Source organism: Zalophus californianus, chromosome 1, assembly GCF_009762305.2.
Source record: "Zalophus californianus isolate mZalCal1 chromosome 1, mZalCal1.pri.v2, whole genome shotgun sequence".
In the NCBI taxonomy this organism is placed as follows: Eukaryota; Metazoa; Chordata; class Mammalia; order Carnivora; family Otariidae; genus Zalophus; species Zalophus californianus.
This window is the reverse complement of record NC_045595.1, coordinates 38,329,813-38,352,971: the sequence shown is the minus strand read 5'-3', so window position 1 is coordinate 38,352,971 and position 23,159 is coordinate 38,329,813. Positions and strand designations below refer to the sequence as shown.

At 40.6% G+C, this 23,159-nt stretch overlaps 1 protein-coding gene across 8 annotated transcripts in view; it reads left to right on the top strand.

Moving 5' to 3' along the window:
- The window catches only part of FOXP1 (forkhead box P1), a 574,460-nt gene that overhangs the window by 238,794 nt on the left and 312,507 nt on the right, over positions 1-23,159 (top strand). For 5 of the 8 annotated variants that reach the window (XM_035728162.1, XM_027584350.2, XM_027584344.2 and 2 more), the window contains one exon: positions 14,870-14,929. The exons of 1 other annotated variant lie outside the window; for it this stretch is intronic. The gene's annotated coding sequence lies outside the window, so the exon portion shown is untranslated. Of the gene's footprint in view, positions 1-1,184; positions 1,283-8,851; positions 8,912-14,869; positions 14,930-23,159 lie in introns of those variants that run through there. 2 more of the 8 variants (XM_035728154.1, XM_027584348.2) reach the window with 2 other exon arrangements.

Below are 23,159 nucleotides of genomic sequence, written 5' to 3'. Positions count from 1 at the left end.
ATGGCCAAGGGCTTGGGGGTAAAGGCTGTTTTCCAGCCCGTACACATATTTCAGTATTTTAACAGCTCGTGGAGGCGACCACAGTGTCGCAGTTGATCATCATCCCTGAGTACTGCTCCTCTCCCAGCAAGGAGACTGAAGTCTGGAGAAGTGGAGGGGCTTTCCAAATTCCTGGTGAGTTGCTAGTGGATCCAGGAGTAGACACACACTCTCTTGCCTTCTAGCGACATGTCCTTTCCACTTCCCTTTGCTCCCTCTTCACTGGGGTGTAGAAATCATCTTTTCACTTATTTCAAACCAGAGTTGATGAAAAGAAATTTCCTTAGTGGATAAAACCAAGGAAAAAACAAGATGGTGGAGCCCTGAGGTGAATGACTTCATGGAAGAAAGCTAGCTTTGGTTTCTAGCTTCAGATGCAACAGGCTGGCACAGTTTACGGGACCTTTGTGATTCCCTCCACTCTCTTCCATGTCTCTTTGCTGGTCACAGGACCCTGCTCCAAAATGTCCTTTTGACATGACGGATGTTTCCAGTGGCCACATCCTCTAGCTGTTGCTTTTCCACATTTGTGGGGAGTCGGAGGCTCCCATTCCTGCTCCCTCTGCACCACCTGTGTGGCCTCAGCCCCACACTAAGTCTGCTTCCCAGGAGGACGGGGCTTGACTAGACCCCCTCACAGGTCCCTTTCTGTTCTGAAGTGTGTTCATTCTTCTCTTTCACCTGAGATTTTTCCCCATCGAAGCCTTACTCTTTCCTCAGACTTTCTTTCGAAGTCTGAGTCACACAGTCGGTGTAGGAGAAAGCTGATTTTTGGTCGCAGAGACATAAACAGACATCTCACTGAATGTCCATTTTGGGGGTGACTCTCTTGTCTTTTGTCATCGGTAAAACTTGGTTGAGGAATTTCTGGTAAAATAAACCTACTTCCTATTCTGATTGTGCGTTTTTCTCCTCCACCGTCTCCCCCCCCCCCCCCCCCGCCCCGATTGTCACTGATCAATCTCCATAGTATGACTGGGTGGTGGTTCTGTGGCCTTTTCCCCCACCCCACTGAAGAAGCTCATGAAAGATTGTATGGTGTGGAAAGTGCCTTACCAATTAAATAAAAGCCTGGTTCATATAAAGAGACTTGTTTCTATATGGAAAAAATGACCCTTTTTTTTTTTTTTTTTTACATGGACCAGGTGTGGATTAGTTCACTGAACCTTTCACCCAGCCATATTCCCGCTTGTAATTCTTCTGAGGCATAGTTCAGCCAAGTCAAAGAAACATGTTATTAAAGGTGAGCTGAAAGGCATTTAAAAAATAAACAAACTGTTTAAGATCCTAAATCAGTAACAGAATCTATATGCACAGACTTGAAAAGTACAAGAAAATGTGTTTCAATACCTTTTGCTTCCACGCTGGATTCTCCTCCTGCCTTCTTTGAATGTGTCCCCCCCCGCCCAAATTCTTTTTGGTCATTGGCGGGACAAGCAGGTGACTCTGAGCTTGGGTTGTAGCTCTTCCGTACCTAATGACTTACCCTCCACTGAGGTAGGCGAAACTCCGATCTTACCTCTATGTTTCTCCACCCAGTATGCGGGGGGAGAAAATCAGTACTTCGATTTTATTTTAGCACTGTGTTTTTAAGAAGTTTAAAATCTGATACACATTCTCTCCTTTTTTTTACCTTTGAGCGTGGCAGATCACCAGATCGTATTAACAGCTTGTAGAGATAGCAGAGATGAGGCGTAGGAAGTTTGAGATTTACGTAAGTTGTATTATCCCTGCTTGTGGTAACAGTGGCTATCATTTTTGTGGCATGTGTGCCAGGCCCTTGTGTGAGCACTTTTCCCATTAATGCATTTGTTCCTCAAAAGCACATCATGCACTATACTTAGGCCCGTTTTATAGATGAGGACACGGAGGGACAGAGAACTTCAGTAGCTTGCCTGAGATCGCAAGGCCAGTAAGCGGCAGAGCTGAGTTTTGAACTCAGGCGCTTGTGTCGGCGCTGGTAAGGACTGAACAATCCCAGGTTAAGCTGGACTGTGCAGTACGATATTATATAGTACTTAGCGTTAACTGAGGCAGCCCGAGGAAGCATTAAGAAATAAAGATATTCATGGTCAGCCTTGGTGCCGTCCCCCGAACCCCTGACATTTTCCCCTAAATCAAAAAAAAAAAAAAAAAAAAAAAAAATTTTTTTTTTTTTTTTTTTTTTTTTTTTCTGTTTTCTTTCGGCGGTTTTTACATTCTGGCCTGTCCCCCGGGAGGGACTAGGCAGCCAGTGTTTGCATCCTGTTGTCCCACTTCTCCCTCAGTGTGATTATGGAGTTCTGGAAAGCCCTTCTCCCATTTTCAAAGTAATTCCAGAACATAGGAACAAAGGAGGAGAGGGATTTTGAGGGGTGGGTCTTCCGGGCCCACCCTTTATGAGGTACGCAGCTCCTTTCGAGGGGAACTGGAAGCCCCAGTTCTCCATAGTGGACACAGCACACCTCTCAGAAACTTAAACACATAGCTGAGAGGAATCACCCCACCCCCACCCCTGCTGCTCTACACGACAGAAAAGGGAGCGAGTTCAGGCAACAGCTTCATCTAGTGCACTTCTGAGTAGCTTTGCTTCGTTGAAGACCATATGCTGAGCTTGTCAAAGTCATCTGCCCCTTTCAGCCATTCTTGTTTTAGGAACGTTAACTTGCTGTATTGGGGAAGCAGCATCATATGTGAACAGCCAGGCCAGGCTTCTGCCAAATGTCTTAGGTCCTCTGTCAAGTCCTGGGGGCATTCAGTGGAGCTTTATTGTCCTGAGGATTAAAGACCCCCTGACATCAGTATTATTAACATAGCATCCAAAAGGTATGAGAAACCTTTCTAGCTAAGGAGCCAGGAGGGCGGGTCCCACCTGGTTCTAAATTACATTGGCGCTTGCGAGTGTGTTTCTGTGGGTCCTGGAGAGGTGGTGCGGTGTGGAAAAGCCGGGAGATGGGTCAGAGCTGAGTGGAAAAGGGAACTGGGATCTGCCAATGTCAGAGAATTCAGGAAGAGAGGCATGGGAAGGGAAGTGGGATGAAAAGGTGCCAGGAAAAGTCGTCTCATTATCTGGCATTTTTCTGGTGGCCAAAAGTTAAGTTTCTACTTTTGAGTCACTTGCAAGCATGGTGGGCACATAGCTGCCAAGTTTTGCAGTTTAAGGCCCAATAAAACGGGGACATGGGTAATTCTGGGAGACTGTTATTTTCAGGGAAGGATTTTTGGGGGGTTTTCCCACCGGACCGACTATGTGAGTGGGTTCATTCTTGTGTGTCTTTCTCCATGGGTCGACATGCGCACAATGGAGCCCCACAACATTTAACTATGGAGCCACTTGGTTGGGGTGGGGGGTCTTTTCTATATATACCCAAGTGTAAGCTATGGTGCATAAAACAATAGGAATAGAGTAGCTAGAATGAGATACAGGAATGTTTTTATTCAACTTACATGCTGATTAGTGTTATTCATTCCGTATGTACTTATTGACCAACCACCATATGCAGCTGCTATTTGGTAACTGGCATACGGCATTCAAGACGAGGAAGTGCTTGCCTTCATGGGGTTTATATTCTGATAATTTGCCCCACACTGAAGTGCACACAGTCAAGATTAACATGACTGGTTTTATCCATTGCCTAAACTTTCCCAGAAAAACCAAATGAAATCTGTTTAGCTGCAGATTGGAGCCGCCGGGAGCCAGATGTGGCCATGGGAAGAATCTCTTTGAGAGCTTGTCATCTGGCTCCAGCTGTGTTAACCTAGGTCTGGTAGGCAGCCATGAGTTGTGTCTGCCAACTGGTGGCCAGACACTAGAGCAGGCTTAAACAATTAGCGGAATCCCTTGCCCCGTGGCTAGATCCGCTGTGTGTGTCCTAAACTTACCACTGCTGTCCAGACCAGGAGCCTCTGTGGTCTGGGGCAGAAACACCCAGAAGGGAATCAAAAATCAGCTCCTTGAGAAACTAGGCACGGCTTTCTGATCCTGGAGCATGGAGAGGGATGCAGGGGAGGTTCAAAACCAATGTCAGCAAAAAAAAAAAAAAAAAAAAAACAGAAGTAAACCAGACGTGGCCCCCCACATGCACGTCTTGATTCCAACCAAGAGTGCTTGCCTGATACGGACCACCTGCCTCTAACATGCCCCTGCAGAAAAAGCAGAGAGTTGGCCTACAAGAACCTCTCTTTCCCAATTATTATTTTTTGATTGTTGCCGTTTTGTGAGACCCATTTATGATGACCTATGTTGATTTTACCCAGAGATATCCATTAAAAGTCTTAATTCCCACCTTGAAAGCAGTGGGATACCTACAGATATGCCATAACTTTTCAAATATCTGCCTTCCCAATAAGTACATAAATAAATAAAATGCTTCAGCCTACTTGCGTGTGGAAGATTTATATAAATACCGAAGTTCCTGGTTTAATGTACGAGGCAGGTTCTGCTCTTCTCTGGGAAAATTATGATTTCAGTCATCCGTTGTCCAGCAAGCTTCTGACATCACAGTAGTTGCTCAGTTAATATTTGCAGAATGAGCCAAATGAGGATGATTTCTGTCAGCATGCTGACTTTCAAGGATGGTGATAAAAAAAGAGTGAAGTTCTTTCAAGTAATAAGTAGGGGAAACAACCCACAATTTAGAGCAAGATGAACCAAAAAAGTAAAGGTTTAATTGGAATAATTTCAGAATTCATCTTTCAGATGTCCACATCTAGTGTCTGATTATAACAGAAAACACAGGAGGGTAGAGATTAAAGTTTTCAGGGGGGCTTCTCCTGAGGCTAAGCATATCTATACCTGTGGGGACATCTTTATCACAGTGAGGTTCAACAAAATAGTTGAAGTGGGGGGAAATTTTAAGATACTAGTTTATGGGGGCGCCTGGGTGGCTCAGTTGGTTAAGCGACTGCCTTCGGCTCAGGTCATGATCCCAGGGCCCTGGGTTCGAGCCCCTCATCGGGCTCCCTGCTCAGCGGGAGGCCTGCTTCTCCCTCTCCCACTTCCTCTGCTTGTGTTCCCTCTCACGCTGTGTCTCTCTCTGTCAAATAAATAAATAAATAAAATCTTTAAAAAAAAAGATACTAGTTTATGTGTAAAAATCAACTTTTGCATTCTCAGTGCATTGTGTAAATTTGCTATGCAGGAAACATAAGTGAAGCCATTTGGTTTTGTGGCATTGGTGTGGGCTGGCTAAGGGGGTGGGGGATAAAGTTGAGGCATTGATACAGTATGAGGAGAGCCAGATGGTTATATTACACATCTTTTGTGTTCTTGTTTGCTTCTTAAAGCAGTTGCAGAATTTTGCCCTTGGCGATATTTTCTTCATGCTTGTATGTTCTGCTCTGCATTTACTTTTTTGTCAGAGTACTTTGAAAGAAAAGCCTTGCTCTTAAAAAAAAATTTTTTTTAACTTACGTTATAAACTTGTGAAGTCAACAGTGTGTTCATAAAAATATTTTTTAAAATGGTAAGTATGTTAGTAAACAGTGGGAGGAGCAGCTTTTCTTTTTTCTTTAGCACACTGATTTCAATGACATGTCAATTCAGAGAAAGATTTTTGCGAAATTATAAATGTAGAATTAACGATGAATGGATGGATGGAGACAGAATAGATACGTTGCTTTTCCAGTAGTAATGAGTCTTAGCTGATTAGAAATTTTAACTTTTTCTGTTACTTACAGCAGCTTCTCAGGTTGCGGTTTACCTATTGTGTTTTATCAGCAAGCCTGACTTTAAGTGAAGTGAGACTGCTTTGGGATAGGTCCGTGGTTTTAGCCTGGGTGTTTGGTTGGCATTCAATACAACTGTTTATCACACCATCATTGAATTTTATATTTATTTCCTACTAAAAGCAAAGTATATTTTGCGATCACCGGTGGCAAGGGATAGTTAAGATGTTCTAACTGCATGTAAGAGATGGTATTTTATCACTGAATGCTTTTAATAAGGAATTGCTTGGGAGTTTTTTTTTTTCTCCCCCGTTGTGATAGAATGGTTCAGAATAATTTAGTGCCCTTTTCGCGGTCCCAGTTCATCTCTTTTTTTCTTCACTCAAACGAGAGAAGACCACAAACATAAGATCCTTGGGCGTTGGTTTATTCTCTGTTGTGCACAGATTTCCAGTTTTAGTTGGAACCTGCAGTCCCTATGAGAAAACAGGAAACTTACGGTCCTAACCTTACTGAAATCTCTGCCCGCTTTAGTCACAAGTCTGAAGCAACTCCTTCCAATAATGAAGCCATTGTACGCATCATATCTGATCAGTTCTTGAAATGTTTTAGTAAGTCTATCTTACAACATTATAAGAAGATAATCAGCAGCCTTAGAAGGTCCCCATCTGGACTGTAGAGTTCTTTTACTGAAAGATGTTTTGCCTTTTTGAGATAGCTCTCGCGTTTCATCATCTGTTCCGCTGAGATGAAGTGCATATGAAAAGTCAGTGACTCTGAATCCATCTGTTGTTATTATTTTCCACTGATAATTGGCTTGAACAATGAAATGTCTGTGTCTGCAGCCTTTGAAACTGTACACTCTGTTTATTTTCTGGAGGTCTCGCTGCAACTCCCCCCGCCCCCATTTTTTCCCTCCTTCATTCTCTCTCAAGCTTACAGCCAGTGGCGCTTGCGTGAGGATGACATCTTTGACTCTGTGCATCAGTATGTGTCACTCAGCATCTAAAGCTTGCGTACGGATTTTTGTCACAATCCCTGTGTCTGTGCCGTTCGCTCCAGGATCCAGCCCTCTTGCCACAAGAAGCTTAGCTGGGCCACAATGCATGGATCCCTTACCTGGCTTGTCGTCTTTATTTCACTTTCCTCATTAAAATATTAATTTCGAGTACAGTATCTAATACCTATGGAATTAGATACTACCTCTAATTGTATAATATATTCAGTTGCATCCAGGTTTGCACGATACAGAGCATTAATATTGGATTCCACTAACAGCACTTCCATTAGCTTGCTCAACCAGTATGAGATATAGATGAGCTAGGAAGCATAACTACCCGCCAGAACTGCCAAAACAGTCATTAGAAGCTCCATTGGGATGGACAAAGGCTTTTTCACAGTGATATACTGATTAAATTTTGTTCTATGGTTTATTTGCATCAAGGTTAGATCACTATCGTCTGTGGAAGGAGGTTATCTAACACCTTATTTGGAAGGTCATTTCAAGACAAAATAGTGAATAGAATAGGCATCTTTAGTTTCTCTGGGAACCCCTCTTAGGGAGAACCTGTGTTTTATTCGTTGGAGGGGGTTTTGGGAATCTTTAAAACTATTTTTTTTCTCTTTTCTCCAAGTTATGCCATAATATATGTTTGAGATGGGGTTTTTCTGCTTGTTAAGTGATTTTTTAAAAAAATTTTTCAGTAATATTCATTTGCTTTTGCAGTAGAATGATATAGCCAGAGAGCAGTGTTGTGTTAATAAAATAGAACTTGCTTTTGAAATAGAAAGCTGCCTTATTTCCCTTGGCTGGCATAATTGCACTACATTCTCCGAGGCTGTGAAGGATATGTGACCTACCCTTTTTGGTCCAAGTAATAATGTAGACACATCCTATAGAATAGCAGTGCTGGATTTGCCCCCATAGTACTATGTGGCATTAGAAGGAAGTAGATGAACATAATCTTATTTATGTTTCAATCGAAATCATTTAATACTGCAAAAGTTATTAAAAAATAATTAAGTTACTAAGACCAACATGTAGCTGGAACATACAGTAAGAGGTTAGAGGTGAGTACGATGACTCCCTAGGCTGAGGAAAGGCAGTAGTGAATTCTTAGCGCCTGTGTGTTTTTCCTTTTGCTTAAATTCCTCGGTTCTAAGGACAAATTATGTTGAGGTATGGCATATTTTCTGCCGAAATGGAGAAAATTGTTGACTGTAATTATGTTATTTAATTGAAATTATAAGTGGTTGAGGCCACTCAGTTAAAAGCGTCCTTTCTAATATATGGGTAATGTTTTTAAATGAGTGGTCATGGATTGATGACATTTGAAAGGCAGGCATTTGGGATGTATTTTTGGAAGACTCAAATTATGTTCCTTAAATCATTAGTGAACTAAAGAGTGTAAAGTGGCATGGGTTTTTTGTTTGTTTATCTCCTTTAATTAAATACGTGTCAGTGTTATATGTGTGCCTATATACACATGTATATGCATGTACATGCATGTGTACAGAAGTGTGTCTGTATTTTATATTTTATATAAATTTTTGTACATATATAAAATAGACCTTTCATAGGTACAGGTCACAAGGACCGGTTTATAGTGTGGCAAAGCACAAAAACAAAAGGTATATTGTTGGTGAAGAAAGTGATTGTTGAGAACTCTCATTGAATGTTAGAGATTTCAAGGCAAGCTAAGGTAAAACTCCAGTGGTCTGTCTTATGCGAACTTCTTTTCAGAGTAGCTGGAGATAAAACAATAGCACTATACCCTCTCTCCCGTAACACCCCCCCCCCCCCCACTTCAGGAGTGAGTTGTTAATTACTAATGAATGCAATTCATTTTAATTGTTATTATAGCAACATCACATTTAACTGTCTCCTGTTTAGTCCTTGTGCCCTGGAACCGGTGGTGTCTCGTCAGAGAGAGGACAGGTAGAAGGCACAGCAGGCGTCTGATTGAGCCAGTTATTCATTTGCTGAGTGTTTGTGTTTATGCAAAGGGGCCTCTTCCTGCATATTTAATCTAGAGTAAGGCAGTGGCTTTTGTTGTGTTTAGCCCACATACCTTCAGTCCTTCCTCACACGGCCGGCAGCTTGGAGCCCTGAGAGCCCGCAGGCTTCCAAGCGTTTGTAGTTTCTCCCTGACAAACTCTCAACTTTCTTCCGTTGTGTGAAAATTGCCTCTCTGGCCCCAAAGCTTTCCTTCCTCACCATGAGCGGGTAAGTGTGTGCGAGAAGCCAGGGCTGATACTTTGTTTCATTTTACAAATGTTGAGAGGCTACTTTCCTGCTCTTCTGGGCGCCTCCTGCCAGCGCCCTGGGTCCTGGTTCCTGGGCGCTTGTCAGTTGCTGGCTGCCTTGAAATAGACGAGTACAGGTGCCTCTTAGGAACCGGGGCTGAATTTTGGACTGGCAGAGGGAGCCTCTTGGAACCCCGGGCGGGCGGGGGTGGGGGGGGGTGTCGGTGGGGGAAGAAAGAGAGACAGAGAGAGAGAGAGAGAGAGGAACAGCTTTATTATTCTTTGTCCTAACAAATCCTGTTTTGTAACTCTCCTGGAGATAATGCTGCCATTGTTTGCTAAAAGCCTTCAAACAGTGTGTAAGACGGAACTGTAAGAAAGCAGTGAAACTCTGCTGCTGTATTGTCTATACCCAGGCCAGGGTCCTCCCCGAAGGTCTGTGCCGGAATAGGAAGGGTTTTCTTTAGTGGAAATCGAATCGTCTCTTCATTGATATTAATAGCACACTAGAGAGGTTGGCCATGATGCTCAGAGAGGCGGTCGGGAGGGAAGGAAATCTGATCTTGCTTGGGGGTGGGGGGGGGAGATGACAGCCTCTTGGCCCCACGGTGGAGGAGACATCCATCCAGGCTCAGCCTGCATAATGGCATCCTGGCTTAACTGTTTGCTCTAGGAATTTTAATCTTGAGCTGTTTGTTTTACTATCTGGGGTCTTGCTATTTTTTTTGTTCCCGTACTGTCTGTAGAAAGCACCATATTCAGGGTCTAATCCAGTCTTTTCAAAAAGTGGATTAAAAAAAAAAGACTCAGATAAATTGATGTACTGTGCACTTGGATCATTCTGCGCTATGATGGTAGAATTCGGCTTTCTTTTAGAATGTTATAATTTCAAAACTGAATTGCCACAACGAAGAAGGGACAAGCCACCCAAGGAAGATATGTCCTATGTAAAGATATTTCCGGGACTAGGAATTGTGTCCAGGGTCTCAAAGAAGGAGTTTGCGTTACCAGTTAACTGTTGCCTCTGCTTGAGTAACTCTTTTCAACAGAAGAGTGTGCTGTTCCCCCGCAGGTTGGAAACTGTGAGAATTTAAATAAAATTTCATCAACCTTATTAAAATATGTAGGGAGTTGGGTCTTCTTGGGTACAAATCAGTCTAGAGACTTAGAAGCATTTATTAACAGTGAGGCTGCTGTAGGTTTTTAATAATAAAATTACAAATACCCTATCTAATTGTAAGTATATGACTTTTATACTCGGTTTTTAAGGGGAAAAATACTTTTTTTTTTATGAGGAAAAGTAACTCCGTCAGAGCACCTTCTGTGATTAGCGCTATTGTATTCTTAAATTTTGATTGATAGAGATAATAGTTTTCACTTAAAAATACAGACAGGTACTTTAACTTTCCATGACAATAGCTATTTGCATTTCTTTTATCTTTTTGTTTAACATTTGTGGGGGTTGGGATGGATTTGATTATTAACTCTTATTGCACACTAAAGGTAAATCTAAAACAAAGGCTTTGTTAGAGCTTCAAAGAGAAAACAGCAAATATTGTTTTTAGGTTTCAACATTTAAAGGCTGTTAAGGGATACCTATAAAATATTTTCACATGACCATGACCAGGGTTTTACTTTTCTGTAAGGTAAGCGAGAGGAGTTCCTCCAAAAGAGATGGACCAGTGTGGAGCAGCTGGGGGTGGGGGGGGGGTGGGGGTGCTGACAGCCTGGAGCAGTTTCCCAAGGCGCGCCTTGCCTGGCGTTGCCTGCGCCATGTGGCTTACCTTGTAGTGTTTTCGATTTTTCTTAGGAGAATGGACCCCAGAGTTAGGTGCCACGATTTGGTGAAGAGTCCCAGAGGGTGAGGAGAAAGGAAGTAAAATGTTCCTCGCAGCCACAGGAGGGGACGTTAGGGAATGGTGGTGGATTTCTTTGGTAGACAGAAGTAACACAAGTAACAGAGCCGGAGTGATTGTAAGCCTGGGAGCCTGGCCGGTGTCCCAAAGGCCTGAACTCTGCAGCTGCTCCTTTCCCTTTCCATTCTCCTTCCCTCTTTTACTCTGCCCCTGTTCTGTGCTCCCGGTTTCTTTCCCTCTTACCTCTTTTTCTCCCTTCCTTCCTGCCCTCTTTGCTTTTTCTTTCTGTAAGCCTCACTCAATATTGAAGTTATTAGAGCAGAGAAAAAACTCTCTGTGGTTGATTTCTGAGTGGATTTTCTTGTCTCGAGTGCAGAAAATGAAGTGACCCTCATACTATCATTTCTCAGCTAGGCAAATTTGTGTTGATATACTCCTGTTTTCCTAAGAAATCTTTGAAAAACGAGACATGAAAATCCACATGAGTTAGAAGTCTCTAGTTAAAGAAGCAGGCATCTCTTGGAAACTGGCCCATTTAGACCTTCTGTTTTCTTAGATGAAGTACATGTCCTTTGCTTGGAATATTTGGGGTATGAGAAGCTTGAACTTTTTTCCTGGGCTTTCAGAGAAGGTCTTCTCTAACCAGAGACAAATCACTAAAGCGCCACCTTCCTTGTGGGCCAGGAGCTGGCTGTGACATCCTTTCATTCCCAGTGACACGTGGGACCCAGTACCTTCTCAGCCCTCATTTGGTGGACTGAGGGTTAAGATAGAAAACGTTGGTTGTCTTTCCCAGTCCCTTTTGTATGATCGTGTAAAATGAAACATAATGCAGAAATCCTGATGTAGATCATTTCCTTCAGCTGCCATGGAAGAAAGGGGGGGGACATACTCTTAGTGGGAAAAGTAGAGTGTATATTGTTCATTTTCGGTCTTGTGAAATGAAGTCAAGTTACCTGCAGCTTGGTTCTGACTACGCCATACCAGTTGGCGTCATGTATTATTTCTCCAACAGGTGAAACGAAGGGCAAAATACACCCCTACAAAGTGTGACGTTGTAGCACTATGGTAACTTAAGAGGTCCACAGACAGTGGGAAGTTCTTAAGGGGTGGGGGTTGGGAAGGTAGAGGAAGACCAGAGTTGCTGCTGAAGATCGGTGTCTTGCTCAAGGTCTTTATGGTCAACGCATAGATTCAGGTGGGCAACACTCTTGCAAACAGTAGTGGGGGGCCACACCAGGAAGAGTACTCGTGTTCACGGGATCTTAACTGTACGGAGAATGACACGAAGGAAAATAAGTCATTTCTATTTGCCATATTCCTGGCTCACTTTTAAAACCTAAAACCAATAGGAAACTTCAGAAAGAAAGAGAAAGACAATGCAATTCAGATGGTAACAGCATTTTAAAAGAAGACGAGTGGGCTGGAGGGGAATATTTTTCTTTTTATATTAAAAAAAAGCTTTACATAACCATTTAATTTTAGTTTTGATGTGTGTGCGGTGAGTAAGCATTCAGGTAACTAGTTGATATGATAAGTAAAAGTGATTGTTTAAAAAAAATAGCGAACTGCTTTGGAAACGGAATTTTTACATTTTGGAAAAAAAAAAAAAGAAATGCAGGTTGTTCTGCTAGTTGTTGATTTCTGATTCTTCCAGGCTCCTCATAATGCAGACTCAGGCCCCAGTACTACTCCCTAATTTTCTTGTCTGTTATATTGACACATTTCATTTAATTTAGCATGATGGCAAACAGCTGTTGAACTATTAATCTTTTCTCTGCAAAGCTAGAAAAATATCTTTTAGATTACTTGGCTAATGTATACTAAAAACTAAAATCAACAGAAATAAATTAATGAGCGGTCAAATGTGCATATGCATTAAAATTTATGGAACTTCACGATGGAGAAAAACATGATTTGTATCCCACTGCCAGGTTTTTTGTGTTTTGTTTTTTTTTTTGGTATAAGTAAAAATTAAATGTAGCCGATTTTGTATCGCTTTAGTAATTATAAGTTGGAGGGTCAGTGGTATAATTTTGTTTCCCTAGGGGGAAATTATACTTGTAAAATCTGTGAGGGTAAATCAGCGTATATTTTTGTTCTGTTCACTTACACACTGTACTATGTAGACAGGTGCATAGAGAAATAGGCCCCATTCTTCCCTGAAATCCTTCTACAGGTTTGAATACATGGCTCGAGATAACTTTATTCAAAGTAGGCATTTTCAGCAGGTTTTTTTTTTTAAATTAAATTTTGATAAGGTCCAGTTGTTTGCAGGCCTATATGATAGCAATCTCATCTGCATTGCAAAGTCAAATACTATAGATCTGACTGCCAAACATGCAAAAATAAATGCAACTCAATAGGTGAACATGAACATTAGTTTAGAGCACACACATTGGAGAATATCTCAAGTAAAAAAGGAGGGAAAATGGCCGTTCTCGCCTTGACTTCAGTAGGATCTGCCAGAGTTCACTTCCTTTCCATTTAAGATTGCATGCCTGGTGAGATGGCAATTTTTCATGTATAAGATTATTGCTGTGCCTTGTATCTAATGAGCTCTTGGGCTGCTTTGCAGATCTCCCCATTACCCTGAGGATCCCAACATCATTGCTCCCTGTTTTCTGAGCACCATTTGCCCTGTGACAGAGTTCTCACCGGTAGAGAAACCAATCCTGGGGACACACATCAGCAGTGTGTCTCAAAATTTTCATTTTCAATTTGAATTGTTTTGTGTAAAAACAAAAAGGTTTGGGGCAGGTTGCAAAATAGTAATTTTAAGTCCCAGAGCGAGGGTTTTCCCCCACCCAAATGGTGAACATTTATGGTGAAAACCTCCAATTTCCTCTTACAGTAAACATGAAAATTATGATTTCACTCAGAGCCTGCATTTTTTTTCCAATCTTTATGGCAAGAATCTGCATATACTTGCTTGTGGAAATGTCATAAATTGGCCTCAGATCAATTCCTCAAAGATAGTACTCACCAAAGTGCCACTTTCAAATTTTAGCCCTTGTGAAATAAGATTTAACTCTTCTCAATAATGTTTGCCTTTCCACATTCGGGGCTGACAGCAGAGGGATAAGCAGGGATATATTCTGTATAAAATTAAAACCACTTCATTACATATTGTTCTGAAGAGTGAGCAAAAGGATATTAACATTTTAGTAAAATGACGATACGATCTTAGCATCTTACAAAAAAATTACATGAGCATTTGGTCAGCTAATGTGGAATGAATCCTGTACCCTGTCGGTAACTTGATCTAAATTAATAAACAAATGTTTTTCTTTTCACTTGTGCCATATGTTGATCCCAGTTACATGGGCAGAAAGAGGCAGCTTGTAATGTTTCTTAGAGGATTACACACTGTTTTGCATAAGAGAGTATGCAGATGCAGGAGTAGATGTGGGATAAAACATGTTCCAGTCTTTCTTTGTGTTTTAGGGAGGTCGGTTTCAATTGTTTATTTCATCTGACACAGACCATTTTTATTTAACTTGGTAGATCTGGTAGATAAATGCTAAGTGGAAAACATAGTGTGAACAGCTTTCACCAACTGATTAACCCCCTACCCCTCCCCAGACTTGAAGATCTTGGTGCTTGTATTCATTTTGAAAGGTTCCAGGATGGCATAAAGCATCTTGTCTATAAGAACTCACTCTCTTCCTAAGGGGGGGTGGGGAACAAGCCTGTGCTTTAATGAAATCAGAGATGTTGTGGATGTTAACCAAACAGACACGTTCAAGGAGCAGTCTGGTTTCCAAAAACAAAGGCCTATGAGTCACGTATTATTGCACCAGAAAATAAATTGATAGATGACAAGATGAGAAAAAGTTCATATGCAAAATTTGAAATGTTTCACCTTTACTTTTTCCACCCACGTTGTTTTTGTTGTCTTGAGGAGCTCACAGGCCTGTGCGCCAGATCAGTGGTCTTGGGACTTGTTTTTATTAACTCTGAACGTCGTTTGCTGTGCAATGTAACGGAGTTCTTTTGTCGTTCTTGCATCTATCCCAGGCAGATGGGTGGTTGCTGCTGTCTCTTGACATTCGGATTTTGACGTTCTCTTTTGTTTTCAGGGTAAGAAGTGACCTTTTGAGGTGACTATACCTGAAGATTGCTTTCCAGAAGCCAAAAAGGTAAATGCAAATATGATTAGTGGAATTATATCTTGGCCCGTATCTCCCTCCTTCTAGGTCTATCTTAATTGAACTCTTTTCCGATCTGTGTAGCCACCAAATGTATGTGCGTGCATTTGTGTGTAAGTCCGTATGTAGTAGTGTCTTTTGGGAGATCTTTCAAGAAAAGATTGCCCTTAAGAAATGGTCCGCAGAGTCTCTTTCCCCCCAAAATGTTATCAAACTTTATCTTCTTTGTCGAAGCTGAACTTTTTTTTTTTTTGGCTGTTGTCTTGGTGGGCTTAAAGTTAGAAAGGAATATTCACATCACAAAAGTGGTGATTCATAAAAATGAACTTGCTGCAAACATGAGTAGCGCATGTCAGTGTTCTGTGCCGAAGTGGTGTCATCCGATTGATGTTCATCTGGCGGCTTTATAATCACCTTCTTTCAGAAATTAATAGTCAAGCACCATAGCAACCCAGCACATTGATGTAACTGCTGAGCGGCGTGGGGCATATCCCTGTGATGTCAGCGCTAGGCTGCCTTGTTCTCTTGACCTTGCTTGAAAATCAAATGAGTATTTGATTTTAAAATTAGAAGTTTTCAGAGACACTAATGTAGCTTGATGAATTAAAGCTAAATTAAATTTTCTCAAACTCACTTTTGGGAGGGGGGACAGAAAAGCACTCTGTTTAAAATGGTTATAGATGCTCTGTATTTTCTTGATTTCCAAAGGTCTCTTTCTGGTGTGGCTGTGGTCATCTGACACAAGTTGATCTTGCAGGTCATTTTCATGGCTGAGGTTTCTCAAGTAGCATCTTCATTTTATTTTTGAATTTTGGCCCATAACATCTCCATTTGCTTTAGTGGATTTGTGTCTGTTTTAAAACAGGTTCCTTGCTGACCTGGTTGCACTGAGTCTTCACTCAGATATTACTAAATTGAGTTTATGAATTTGTAAGACAGAGACTTCCTACTCTTTAGTTGAACATGTTTTGGGTTTTTTTGGAACCCCCTTTATAACATGAAGATCCTTAGATCACTTTTGTTTTTAATCTCACCGAGCATTCTGGAACTCTAGGACGCCTTTTAAAGGTATGGATTTGTTTTTAGAGTTGCATTCTAGCACATTTGATTGGAGGCGAAAAATCCAACTTCCTGCATTTCACCATCATTGATGTTTAAATGAAACCTTTGTGGGAAGTACCTGATTGCCCGCCGCGGAGGACAGTCTCATTTGTACACTGCAGCACGGAAAGGGTGGATCCCAGCTAGTATTTGGGGTTATCAAGTCAAAGCACTTCCCTTTGCTGAGACTCAGTTGTCCAGTCTTAAAAAGGAAAGCTTAGTTAACTTCGGGGATCTGCAAACTTTTTGTGTAAAGGACCATGCAGGAAATATCTTCTGTTTTGTGGGCCATTCCGTCTCTGCCACAGCGACTCAGCTCGGCTGTACGTTGTGTCTCCTGGTCTCCATGAGCCCTGCGAGATCTCAATCCAAGACGTTCCTCATGCAAAGCTGTGCCAGGTGTTTAACTCATCTCGTGCCATTAGCTAGCAAAGATTTCTAGCAGAGCTCAAAACTGTGATTAAGCAAAGCTGAAAGCATGGTTGAAAAGATGAAATGTTCACCATGAGAGTTGTGTTACCCCGACAGCTTCAAATAAGGGCATCCTGAGCAGTTTTCATTGTTTTCTTTGGAGTCACCTGTAAGCATGAATTATTTTTCTTCTGACTTGATGCCTTTATAATGCCTATGCTAACACCCATGACTTGAAAATGGGCATGTTTGAATGTGTACGATGTGATTTGTTTCCAATTCTGTGATACTGTTCAAAGTTTAAATATCGTGAGACAGGGGCAAGTTTGGGGGAAAAAAAAAGGTTCCAACTAAATTTTCATTAGTTTTGACTAAAGAGAGGTAGTCCATGGGGAGAGAAAAAAAATCTCTCTTTATAATTAATGTCAAGGACATGGTGTATTATATGGTACGATATACTGCAAATGAGGAACTCCTTGTCAAATTTCAGCAACAGTGAAAAATTTTGTCCTTCTGATGGCTCCTGTCATGACACAAAGGAAGCTGAGTAACAAATTCATATAATTTTTCTTTTAAACTTGACTGCTAGGAATCTCGGAGGAAGAGTTTTTGTTCAATCTCTCTGTATGGTTTTTTCCCACTCCAACTTATTGTGATTGAGATCTTTTTAAATAAACTTCATTTTTTCTACCCCCAATTAACATTGGGTTATTCTTATTCTTCTACAATATCAATTCCATCATGCTTATCCCTCATTTCAAATTTTATTTTTTTTTTTAGAAATTAGTGAAGGTATAGAGATTTAAATTATAAATCACATGTAGTTTTTTTTTTTTTACCTTTTAACAAGCTCAAAGATCCTTCAAAAACTAATCCTTATTTATTTTGATCTCTTATACATAAAGGAAAAAAAGCTTTGTTAAAAATGTAAAAAAAAAAAAAAAAAAAGTCTGTAAAATGTCTGGAATGGCAACTGTTTCTTCCCGGGGAATAAGCCTTAAACACAGAAGACCGCAGGGCGCCTGGGTGGCTCAGTCAGTTAAGCATCCCACTCTTGATTTCGGCCCATGTCATGATCTCAGGGTTGTGAGATCGAGCGCACAGAGTCTGCTTAGGATTCTCTCTCTCCCTCTGCCCCTCCCTCCCCCTCGTACATGTGCATGCGTGGGCACGCTGTCTCTCAAAAGCAAACAAAAACCTGAGAAGATCATGCTATCCAGTGATGATGGAGAAGCCAGCACCATCTCCACACCATCAAAAAGAGGTAGATTTCAGATGCTGGGTGCTTCTCAGTATATGTCATGCCACATTTGAAATCTGGGAATCATTAAAAGCATAGATGCAAGTAAATATGCCTACATTGTCACTTCGGGAAAAACTACTTATATGCATAAAAGTGGCCAGGCAAATTCAGAAAACAGATGAAGCCATTTTTCAAATTTAGATTCAAAGGTCTGAAGAGTCATAAATAACAGTCCTCTTACTTGGTAGCAATAAAACAATTTTTTTCCCAAGTACATCTGAACACTCTACAAAATGGCTTTGGTGCTAGTATTCTGGAGAGATAGGCAGCCATGATTATAATCTCCACTTTACAAACTGGGAAGGTGGTCCCATAGACGATCAGTAACTTACCCATGGTCACACAGAATGTCAAGACTGGACCTAAAAAGACATCTTGTTCAGGTCACGGTTATATTGATGTCATTTTATCATGGCTGCCTTAGTTTGGTGGTTTAATAAAGGTTTATACATCATTTTCTCTCTGCTTTCCCCCAACATTGGCATTGCACCTACATGCATTTTTGCTTGAGATTCAAATTCAATTTGTAAAATTCATATTCGTGTATCAGTTCTGAGTGGTATTGGGAGTGGATGGTAATCTTCAAGCCCATATAGATTACAATTAAGTGGTTATTTTTAAACGTTTTAGGCATCTTCAAGTTTCACATCTTATGTGCTCGTTAATTGTTTTAAATTTCTTTTTTATGGTCAATTTATTTGTGAGAAAGTTAAGAAACAATCTAAAAGAAAGTATAATTGCAGTATTCTCCTACCCCCAATTTGAGCCCTTTTTTGTTGGATCAAGGAGTATAAAGCATCCTTATAGACTATTCATTGTGTCTTGCATATTGCAGATTATATCTTGGTTACAAATAAAGGTAAAATGGCTATTTGGCTATTTAAAATATATCCATTGGTTCTTCTGAAAGTGTGTATTTATTTGATTTAAATATTGCCAATAACATTCAAAGTTAAGTCCATTTCAAAATGACCTCTTTATAGCATTCCACATTTGAATCATGTTACTTAATTTATCAAGTTGTTGTGTAGACATAACAGTGTCTTCATTGAGCCACCAGATAACCACCCTAGCTGATTCACTAGTCTGTTCAGTTAAGCACTGGACAGTGCTTTTCACTCCCTCCTTCTCCGCATACACCCATGCCCAGGCTTAACAATCAGGGTAAAGACTAGGCTGGTATTAGCATAGAGACTGCAACATACAATGGCTTCCATAAAATGGAAGTTTACTTCTCTCTTATGTAACAGTCTGACCAGTGTAGCTTACCTGGGCAGGTTCTTTCTCTCTTTTGCTCTCCTACCTTGGGACTTTGTCGTTATTCACATGGTTGAAGCATAGGGGAGAAGTCCATGGCAAGCAGTTTTCTTTGATGCAAATGAGTTAAAAATTGCACATATCCCATCCATTGACTGTTAATTGGTAAGATTATAGTCCCCTGGTTGCAAGAAGCCGCAGTGGCTGCTGGGAGTTGTGTCTACCAGGGTGGCCAGGAGCATGGGGGAATTGGAGAACAGGTTTAAGGGGACAGTTCAAACACAACAACTTGATTGCTTGAATTGCCCCAATCCGATGATTTCTTTCTTTTCTTTTCTTTTCTTTTCTTTTCTTTTCTTTTCTTTTCTTTTCTTTTCTTTTCTTTTCCTTTTCTTTTCTTTTCTTTTCTTTTTTCTTTCTTTTTTCTTTCTTTCTTTCTTTTTCTTTCTTTCTTTTGTCATTCTTTCATTCTTTCAGTCATTCATTCATCAAGAGTGCACACTGCATACATATATAAATTCCTACTGTAGATATTTACTGATGATTATGTGCTAGTTGCTAAGATCATAACACGACATAAGAAGGACATGGTCTCTGTCCTCATAGAGTTTATTTTAGAGAGGGGAAGACCCAGGTTATGAACGATGATGATGACTAGTGTTAGGAAGGGCAAATATTGGTTGCTGGGAGAAAGTGATCTATAATGGGGAGACCAGGGTATCAGGGATTTTTGTATTTTAGCCTTGTATGGAAGCTATGTTAGCTTAACTTGATTTTCTTGTATCTTTCATGCCAATGCTGTTATGAACATTATCAGACATGTTAATTTTGTTAATAGCTTTATTGAGATATAATTCATATCAAAATACAGTTCACCCACTTAAAATGTACTGTTTGATGGCCTTGAGTATATTCCCAGAGTTTGTAACTATCATCCCAGTCTGGTTTCAGAACATTTTCAGCACCCCAGAAAGAGACCCCATAACCATCAGCAGTCACTGTCCTCAACTCAGCACCTGACAACAACTAATCTACTTTCTGTCTGCATAGATTGACCTATTTGGGACATTTCCCATAAATGGAATCCTACAATATGTGGTCTTTGGTGAGTGACTTCCTTCACTTAGCTTGATGTTTTCAAGGTTCATCCCAAGCACTTAAATCTGTAACTATCAGAAAATAAATAAATTTGTAACTCTCTTACAACCTCAGAGTTGTTTGAGGTCTTAGTCCTAAACCCAACAAAATGGTGACCTGAAATATTCTTACAGGGGATGGAATTGGGGGAAACATGACTGTCCTCATGTTGTTTATATTTTCATAGAACTGACTTGGCCTCCCAACAGTTAAACTTCAAAATTTAAATGTTTGCATTTTAAGTTAGCTGTTTTTAAACATTGTTAACCATAATGCTAAACTAACTTACTCTGTAAACAAGAGCTGTTTCTCTTGAATGTTAGTTTCAAAGAAAAAAAAATTTTAAATATTGATTTCCAGAGAAATATGCTCAATAGAGTTCGTTTTCAAGCAGAAGCCACTTGTTGAAATGTACATGAAGGCGTATTTAGTAGTAAAGGCAATCTCTGCAGCGATTATCAACTAGCCATATTTTGCACTGTGAACAATCAGAAATACAAAACCGAATAACAAATGGTTTATTCATCTTTTTAAAATGATGTTTTTGTTCTTCCATCTGCCAAGGGCACAAATATCCCAGTTGCTCACCTTGAGCATCTTAGGAAGAGATTCTCAGTTTAGGTGACAACATAACAGCTTAACAGAGATGTAGGAAGTATTGCCTTACTTTGGCAATTCACAAACCTCAGGAAGAAATTTGGAGCTTAACTGTACAAAAACAAAACCCTGTTTAAGGTTGCAGATCTGTGTTAACCTTGACTGCATTACCCAACTCGTATCTAGTAACATCCAGAACTTTAAAGGAGCAAATGTTCAATTGGTGGTAGATTCCTTATTTTGAGTCCATTTTAAAAGTTGACCTTCTGTCCAGGGTTGAGTTCCGATTTGAAGTTTATAGTACCTTTTGAAAAGACTGCTGGTGAGTGGGAGTTCACAATTGAAATATGAAGATTAATCATTTAAGTTGGTACTTCTCTGTCCTTGATCTGAACTCTTGGACTTCTGTAGCCTTTGCATGGTGGGTGTGGGGAGGGGAGAAGAATGAAAAAGCTTGAAGTCTTTATGCTCTGTTCAAATGTACTCTTTTTGAAGTGTGAAAATCATGCACATTTTCCCTTGAATTTTGTATATTAGTATGTATGTAGTATATAATTATAAGTAATTAGATGTTTTGTTAATTATCTGAAAGTGCAGTGACTTATTTAAAATTACCTATTAATTAAAAAAACAGTCTTGCGTCATCGGATGAATGGTGATGATTTCAGTCTGTGGATTGGCATGGTACTTTTAATTCCTCGGCCTATCCCTCCAGGCCTCTTTTTTCTGGAAGTCTGTTTCCCTTTCATCGGGTCCTGACTGTCCCTAGAGGTCAGAGGAAGTGCCCTAAAATCTGTTCAGTACAGATGACTTACCTTAAAGTTTATTTAGAACAGTGATTTTCAGAGTGGGCCTTGGGACCCATTTGTGTGGATTAGGAAATCTGTTTAGTGGATTGTGCCCAAGGATTTTGAAGAAACGGAAGAAGCATACAATAGAGTAGAATAAAATAGAGGAAACTTACACTGTCTAATATGGAAACCACTAGCCGCATGTTTTGCAGTGTGATTAGCCCAAACTTAATATGTGCTGTAAGTGTAAATTCGACAGAGTATTTAAAAGATTTTGTATGGAAAAAAGATATGAAATATTTGAATTATTATTCTCACTTGATTATACATGGAAATGATCATATTTTTATGTTAGGTTAAATAATATAAATTATTAACCTGAATTTTTACTGCTTCAGTGTGGTTACAATGACATGTGTGGCAGGCGTTATATTTCTAATGGACAGCATTGCCCAAGTTGGTGGGGAATCTATCAGTGAATGACACCGCTATCAAGCCCTCTGCCCATGGTTCTAGGGGATGGGGACAGGCAGGGAAATAAAATACAGATACACAGTGATAGGTGCTGGGTAGGAAATATAGAGGGGTGAGGGAGATCAAATTACCTGAGGAAGGGGTTCCAACTGTAAATAATCAGGTTAAGTCTGACTGTGAAGTATGGGAGCATTGGAGCAAAGATTTAACATGTTCTAAAGAGAGCAAGTTGGCTCGTGTGGCTGAAGTAAAGTCATCAAGGGGGAGAGGTAGTCAGAGGCAAGGTCAGGAAGTAACAGGGCTGGGGGGTGCCTGGCTGGTGCAATCAGAAGAGCAAGTGGCTCCTGATCTTGGGGTCATGAGTTTGAGCCCCAGGTTGGGTGTAGAGTTTAAAAAAAAAAAAAAAAAAGTTAAATGAATTTTGGGAAAAAAAAAAAAAGTAACAGGGCCAAACTGAGTAGGGCATGAAGACTCACTGGACTCAGTCTTTTAGTAAAATAGGGAACCATTGATGGGCTTTGAGGAGGGTCAGGATCTGATCATGCTTTAAATGGACCACTCTGGAAGCCATTTTGAAATTTGCCTGTGGGTGAACAAAGCAAGGTGATAGGGAGGGCGACTTGTTAGGAGGCCACTGTAATCCTCCCAGTGATAGAGGGTGGTGGCTGGGATCAGGATGGCAATAGAAGTGCAGAGAAGTAGTTAGAGTTGCTTTTGGTTTGAAGGAAGAGCCAAAGGGTTTCCTGGTGGAATAGATGTGGAATTTGAAAAGGTTGCATCAGGGATGACTCTGAGATTTTTGTGTAGTATCATCTGAGGGATTGCTTGTGAGTAGAAAGGAAAGAGTGGGAAGATGGAGGCTTTGGGCCCAAGCAACTGCTGGGAGGATGGAGCTGCCATTAACTGAAATAGGGAACCCTGTGGGGGAACAGGTTGGAGGGTATTAAAGGACAAAAAAATTAATCTCACTTGTTAAACATGGTAAGATACACTTTATTCAGGACTATCACAGTAGGTGTTGGGAACACTCCCGTAAGATTTTATGCAGGAGAGAGATTGGGCTCAACTCTGAATACAGCCCAGGCAAGTAGGAATTTATAACCAGGGAGCAGAGTGGGTGTCCGTAGATGGAGAATTACCAGAGGAAACA